This window comes from Bidens hawaiensis, unplaced genomic scaffold (assembly GCF_021521415.1).
Source record: "Bidens hawaiensis isolate Kalapana, Puna unplaced genomic scaffold, B.hawaiensis_p1.1 tig00059993_1, whole genome shotgun sequence".
Taxonomy (NCBI): Eukaryota; Viridiplantae; Streptophyta; class Magnoliopsida; order Asterales; family Asteraceae; genus Bidens; species Bidens hawaiensis.
The window spans coordinates 8,207-16,412 of record NW_027500811.1 but is presented as its reverse complement, the minus strand read 5'-3'; positions in this window follow the sequence as shown (position 1 = coordinate 16,412).

Here is an 8,206-nt window from a genome sequence, read left to right as displayed (position 1 = left end):
GTAATTATGCGGTGAAAACCGGCATATTAGTGTTGAATTAACCATTCGACGCGCGGTTGTTAATAGGTTAGTGTTCAGTTTCCTCTTATAATGATTCATGCGGATAGACCGGCACTTTCATTTAGTGGGATAACTGAACTTTTCCCCTTCAACTGACCTGCGTGAAGGTTTGTCGTTTTTTGGGTTTATGCGGGTTTTGCCGCCTTCCCCATGCAACGACTTTCCACGTAATTATGCGGTGAAAACCGGCATATTAGTGTTGATAGTTCATATAAGTATAAATGTAAAATCATCAGCGTCGATGTTTTAAGGAGAATCATTTCCATTAGAAGTGGCTCTTGGCCTTTTCTTTACAAATTTGGAATTGATTTACATGCAAACTGTGTAAATGAGCTCCCTTCCATGTTGTTGGGATGGGAGTGCCATCGAGCCGATACGCACCTGGTTCGGGATCTCGTTCTTTACGCAACATGTAGTCTCCACATTGAAGCTGGAATTTTATTCGTGTTTTCCCCAGCCGGGGTTCTACACGCATCAGCCTGCTCAACGTTCATTGCGCCACGAGGTGCGCGAGCGTCCCATCTCTGACGAATGCTTCGACCATGTCCTTTACGTCTATGCATTCTTCAGTGTTGTGGCCTTTTGTCCTGTGAAAGTCACAGTATTTGTTCCGATCAGCATTGTGACGATGTCGGATTATTTGAGGCTTTGGCCATGGGAGTTCCTCGGTGGCGAATATCTCGGTGACGCTTTTGGTGAGCGGCGTCCATCTGGAGTTCTTATTTGACTGTACATTATCCCTTCCGCCTAACCGATGCTGCAAGCCGGATGAGGTGTCAAAGTTTACCCTTGACTGCCAAATGCCTAGCTTTCGCTTTTTGTTTAATCGGGCGGTAAGGACGTTGTCTTCTCTTGTTTTCTGGGTGTAGAGGTTTGTGCTCTGTGGGAGATCTCTACCCAGTTGCTTCTCCGTTTCCGTAAAGCGTTTAGCTGCTGTCATGATGGCATCCCATGTGGATGGCATGCCATCTTTTCCTGTTAAGGTGCGGATGAGATCTGGGTTGTTCGCGCCCTGAATAAAGGCAGCGCGAACAAGATCTTAGCTAATGTTACCCAGACTTAGCTTCTTCGAATTGAAGCGAGTGATGAAGTCTAGCAAAGATTCGTCTTTTTCTCGAATGCACTTGAGGATTGTCCATTGCTCCTCTGTATATTTTCTTTGCTGGCTGAAGTGTTGGCTAAACTTCTGTTGGAAGTGTAACACCCCGACCAAAGGCGGATTATACATCGGGGCGCCACATATTGCTTCATTACTCGCGACACTATTGGTGTCAATATTTATTAATACACATTTTATCGCGCACGCGCAGCGGGGAAAATAAAGAACATAAATCAAACATAAATCAATATATTATAAATTATAACATTCAAACAACATTAACTTGTCTTGATACATTTTAATTCTAGGTCCAAAAGTAAAAACGTCCTACGTGTCCACAAGCTCCAAAACAGCTACTGCAAACCTGAACATGTGTTAAAATAAACGTCAAACACTTGCGTGTTGGTGAGAAATCAAGTTTAATACAATACATAGATAACAATAAATCTGCGCGCAACATGTGTATGTCTGGTTTTCAACAAGGGTGTAATCTGATCGGGACCAACTCTAAGAGACAAGACTGCCAGTGCTCACAATTGAGCTCACAAACAAGACTAACTGTGCAAGTGTAACAAAAGAGAAAATCATAAACGAATGTTCTCCCGTGTTCATCTAATGGTACCATGAAAACTGCGGAATAGACCGTCCATACGGTTAATGATCCACACATACAAATAAACAGCCAAGTCTACGTCCTCAACACATGGGATACTGCGCGACTAAAGTTCATAAACAGTTTAAGACTCAAGTTTTGTATGAACACATGAACATCCCAAAGCATTTAAAATAAAAAGGGATTAGATACGAGATAACTCACTTGATAAACGATGCGGTGTAAGATAAAGCAAGAACCAACTTTAAACAAGCACAAGTTAACCTATAAATAAGATTATTGTTTTAATGATCTGTTTTAAGTCTTGATTATAAGTTAGCATAATTAATAAGTAAATTATTATATATAATATATATATATTACCGGAAAAGCAGGGAAGAACAGGGAGGAAAGAGGAAGACGGCAGAGAGAGCAAGGAGCAAGAGAACAGGAGAGATTAAGTGTTTGTGTGTGATGTGTTATGAAAATATTATTATTATTTATAGGAAAACCCTAGGAGACACAAACCCTAGAAAAAGGGGAAAAGATCTCAAAAAGTAAAAGAAAAGATATCAACGGTAAAAAGTTCTGAAAAGTAAAGATATCAAAAGATATGGCAGCTGCAGGGGGCAAGATAAAGCTGACAGGGAACAGTAAAAAGCATGGGCGGATCAGATAAAGGTACAGGTCAAGCATGGCAAAAGCAGATCTCAAAAGATAATGTCAGTCACTTTTTCTATCAACCAATGGGGTTGGTACGCATGCTGCGCCGAAAGTAACTATTCAGACATTAGATGGGTCAGGTCAACGGCTCAAAAGATAAGACAACACAAAAGCAAACGGCTAGATTTAAACAGAAGATACAAAGGTTAAGCGCGGGAAGGCTGAGTGCGCGAGCGCGAAGGCTGGCACAACAATCCTTAGCGCACTGCGGGAAGAATCACATCCTTAGCGTGCTGCGTGAACTAGAATTCTAAGCGCATCGCGGGAAGAACATACATTCTTAGCGCATTGCGGGAAGAACATGCATTCTTAGCGTGCTGCGAGAAGAGTTCTCTTCACACATCGCAGGAACAAGATGTCTTCACGCAGGCTTCCATGTAAGGAGTCTGGCGCGTGGAGCTGCAGACATCCTTAGGCGGGAAGAACCAAAGGACAAGCAAAGAGTTGAGGGAAACAAGGCTTAAGGGCGGGACGGCGACAAGAGGGAAAAGAAGGCGGAAAGAGAGAAGGAAGGGGGAGGGGACGGCGGAAAGAAAGAGAGAGAAAAAGGCGGGAAGGAAAATATATATTATTATTAAAAGTAAAATATAAGTATAAATAAATATTAAATCATAAAAGAAAGAGATCGGATAAGGGAAACGGGTACCTGGGTCGGGTCGGATCAGGGCAGATGTCACAGTCCCCTACTTTAAGAAATTTCGTCCCGAAATTTATCTCGAAGTAGGTTGCGCAGAGAACAGGTGCGGGTACTTGATCTTCATTTGATCTTCCCTTTCCCATGTAAACTCGGCTCCGCGCTTGGACTCCCAACGAACTTTCACGATAGGGATACGACTGCGCTTGGTTTGCTTAACCTCGCGATCCATAATCTCAACAGGCTTCTCAACGAAATGCATAGATTCATCAACTTGAACTTCATCGAGTGAAATGTGAAGGTTCTCGTCAGCTAAACACTTCTTGAGATTGGATACATGGAACGTTGGATGCACATTACTGAGCGTGGGCGGCAGGTCAAGTCTGTAGGCAACTTTTCCCACACGCGCGAGAATCTTGAATGGACCAACATAACGAGGAGCAAGCTTACCCTTCTTCCCAAAGCGGACAACACCTTTCCAAGGCGACACTTTGAGGAGAACAAGATCACCAACTTGAAATTCGAGAGGCTTTCGCCTACGATCTGCGTAACTCTTCTGTCGGCTTCTGGCAGTCAGCAAATGATCACGGATCTTGGCGATTTTATCGGTTGTCTCTTGAACAAGTTCGGGTCCTGTGATTTGAGTTTCACCCACTTCGCTCCAACAGATCGGGGAGCGGCATTTACGACCGTAAAGTGCTTCAAATGGGGCCATACCGATACTGGAATGATAGCTGTTGTTATAAGAAAACTCGATCAAAGGCAGGTGTGAATCCCAATTACCTCCAAAATCAAGAACACAAGATCGGAGCATATCCTCAAGAGTTTGAATAGTTCGCTCAGACTGACCGTCAGTCTGAGGATGATATGCCGTACTCATGTCCAAGCGAGTTCCTAGCGCAGATTGGAGAGATTTCCAAAAGCGAGATATAAAACGGCCATCGCGATCGGATATGATGCTCAAAGGAGTACCATGGCGGCAGACAATTTCCTTGACATAAAGCTGCGCGAGTTGCTCAACACGGTAGTTTTCACGAATGGGCAGGAAGTGAGCAGACTTAGTCAATCGATCCACTATTACCCAAATGCTATCATGTTTGCTTGCTGTCAAAGGTAACTTGGTAATAAAGTCCATCGCTAAACATTCCTATTTCCACGTAGGAATTTCTGGTTGTTCGAGCAAACCAGATGGGCGTTGGTGTTCAGCTTTTACTTTAGAACAAGTCAGACATTTAGCTACGAACACAGCAATATCCTTCTTCATACCGGGCCACCAATAAGTAATGCGCAAATCCTTGTACATCTTATCAGTGCCAGGATGAATAGAATACCGAGATTTGTGTGCTTCACTCAGGATATCAGCGCGAAGATTCTCATCAAAGGGGATCCAGATGCGATTAAGATAGCAGAGAATTCCACTCAGATTAGGGACAAAGAGTGCTTCCGCGCCACACGCTAACTCGGCGCGAAGGCTACCATTACTGATGGATGCGCGCTGCGCGTCACGAATACGCGATTCAAGGTTGCTTTGAATCGGCGCGAAGTGAAGCTGGGTGCGCGGCAAGATACAGTTAAGTTGGCAGGGTTTTCGGCTGAGCGCATCGGCTACCACATTAGCCTTACCAGGATGATACCGGATCTCACAATCGTAATCGCTGATGAGTTCGTTCCATCGGCGTTGCCTCATGTTAAGTTCCTTCTGATCAAAGATATGCTGAAGGCTTTTATGGTCAGTGTAGAGGATACACTTAGTACCATAAAGGTAGTGTCTCCAGATCTTCAAGGCAAAAACAACTGCACCAAGTTCGAGGTCGTGAGTTGTATAATTCTTTTCGTGAACCTTAAGTTGCCTTGATGCGTAAGCGATAACCTTGCCTCGTTGCATAAGAACACAACCGAGACCTTGGTTGGATGCATCGCAATACACGACAAAATCATCATTACCCTCAGGTAGCGCAAGAACAGGAGCTTCACACAACAAACGCTTGAGCGTCAGAAAGGCTTCTTCTTGCTTCGAGCCCCAAATATATGGTTTACCTTTGTGCGTAAGAGCTGTTAAAGGCAAAGCGATCTTCGAGAAGTTCGAAATGAAGCGCCGGTAATAACCAGCTAAGCCTAGAAAGGAACGGATCTCAGAAGGAGAGGATGGCGTAATCCAGTTCTTGATTGCTTCAATCTTGGATGGGTCGACATGAATACCCATCTTGTTTACAACATGACCAAGAAACTGTACTTCATCAGACCAGAATTCACACTTGGAAAGCTTAGCATAGAGCTGCTCGGTTCGAAGCTTCTGCAACACTAACCGAAGATGTTGCTCATGCTCGGCCTTGGTCTTAGAATACACCAGAACATCATCGATAAACACGATCACGAATTTATCCAAGAAAGGCCTACACACCCGATTCATAAGATCCATGAAAACGGCGGGTGCGTTGGTTAGACCGAAGGACATGACCAAGAATTCAAAATGGCCATAACGAGTTCGAAAAGCAGTCTTCGGAACATCTTCATCGCGGATGCGCAACTGGTGATAGCCAGAGCGGAGATCAATCTTCGAGAAACAAGAGGCACCTTGGAGTTGATCAAAGAGGTCGTCAATACGCGGTAAGGGATACCGGTTTTTAATGGTGAGTTTGTTCAACTCGCGGTAATCAATACACATGCGAAACGATCCATCTTTCTTTTTAACGAACAACACCGGAGCACCCCAGGGCGAAGAGCTAGGGCGAATGAATCCTTTAGCAGTCAACTCTTGAAGTTGGCTTGCCAATTCTTGCATCTCAGCGGGTGCAAGACGGTAAGGAGATTTAGCCACGGGGGAAGCACCAGGGACAAGATCAATACGGAACTCGACTTCACGAGCGGGAGGGATACCAGGAAGATCATCAGGAAAAACTTCAGGAAAATCACGCACAACAGGGATATCGCGAAGCTTCTTTCCTTCATCGGGTTTAACCACATGGGCTAGAAATGCAATACACTTCTTCCGCATGAGTCTTTGGGCTTCGGCGCAAGACATAAGTTTAAGACCACTGGAGGGTTTTTCGCCGTAGATGTGAAGATCACCATTTTCTCGAGGTATGCGAATCAATTTCTTGGCGCAAATAACTTCGGCGCGATTATGCGAGAGCCAGTCCATACCAATAATAACATCGAAGCTTCCAAGAGGCATAGGGATGAGGTCAATCAGAAAATCGTTTTCGTTAAGGTTAAGCGTACAATCTTTAATCACCGAGTTAATTAAAACAGTTTCACCGTTAGCCAATTCAACTGAAAAATCTTCTTTTAAATCGTTGCGCGGTCGCGCAAGCTTCTGCTCGAAGGCGCGAGAGATAAAGCTTCGATCGGCGCCAGTATCAAAAAGTACAGAAGCATAAAATCCGTTAAGCAAAAATGTACCATTAACTACGTCATTATTCGCTTGCGCTTGGTGCGCGGTTATGTTAAAAGCTCGTCCACGCGTCACTTGGTTCGAAATCTGGTTCACCGGATTCGCCTGTGTAATCTGAACTTGTAGTCTTGGGCACGCGTTCCGGAAATGACTGGGATCACCGCAGTTAAAGCACGATCTGGGTCGTGGGTTTTGGTAGATTGATTGTGGGTTCTGCGGGTAGACTGGTGGTGTTGGCGCAATTGGATTGGCGGGAAGGACTCTACAGTTTTCAGCAGTGTGACCAGTACGGCCACATCGGTTACAAAGTCGACACGGGGTTTGGGTTGGGTGGTGAAATCTACAGGTTGGGCAAAAGGGATGGTTTCCTGTGTAAGGTTTCTTAGTTGGCGGGGCAGGGAGTGCTGGATTGGTTAAGGCATAGTTGTGGACTATAGGGGGAGTTGGGTAGGCTGATAGTGGGTTAGGCGTGTAAACTGGAGGTTGGTAAACGGGTTGCTGGACAATGGGCGGGTTGGTAAGCGCATAGGCCTTGCGCCTGCGCTTGAGGTTGTTACGGTTTGAGGGTTCTGGTTTGGTTTCTGCGGGTTCAGGGACAGTTTTGGTGGTTTTGGTCTTCTCAGTTCCCCGCAGGAACAGAGTTCCTGCTCTGACATGGTTGTCGCTGAGCACAGCGGCCAATTCAATGGCGTCAGAGAGGGTAACTGGGTTTCTGGCCCATACAGAATCTTGAATTTCCATGGGGAGACCCCCAAGGAATTTCTCGATTGCTCGGCGTGAAGGGGTAACAAGGTGAGGGACAAGCAGGCTTAGTTCATGGAAGCGCGTCGCGTACTCGCGCGCTTCACCGCTGTATTGCTTCAAGTTCCAGAATTCTTCCTCCAGGCGCTTAACTTCGTTGGGAGGGCAGAATTCTCGCGTAAGAATTTCCTTGAATTCCTCCCATGTCATGCTAGAAGCAGCCTCTGCGCCACGCGCATGAGCTACTCCATTCCACCATGTAAGCGCTCTGGATTCCAGGACACTGGAAGCATATAGGGTTCGTCTTTCTGAGGGGCATTGGGTATGGAGGAAAGTGTTTTCAATCTTCTCAAGCCATTGGAGCATCACGGTGGCTCCTTCAAGACCTGTGAACTTCGGAGGGTTACCCGCATTAAAGGACTTAATGTTATAACTCGAGGTGTTGGTATTGTTTTGGCTCAAAGCTTGGGCTATTGCGGCGGCCATTTCCTGGGAACGTTGCTGTCTACGCATGCGCGAGGCTTCTCTTCTCTGAAATCGGCGAGATAGCGGAGGCATTCTATAAAAATTTTAATTTTAGTTAATATCTTAGTTTTTATCGCAAAGTTTAACTTTATAAAGCTTGGTTTCACGGAGTTAGATACTATCAAAAGTTAAAGTAAAATAAATGACCCAAAATGCAGACTTAATAAAGGTAACAAATTCGAATCAGAAATCGACAATTCATGTATCACCATGACTTTCCGAATTCCCAATTTAAAATATACGAGTAAACGAGTATTGGAGATTGACGATTCATGTATCACCATGACTTTCCAATCTTCAATATAAAATATACAAGAAAATGAGTATTGGAGGTTGACAATTCATGTATCACCATGACTTTTCAAGTCTCCAACCTCAGAACATAATCGTAAATGGAAATTGAAAATCAACTATTCATGTATCACCATGACTTTTCGG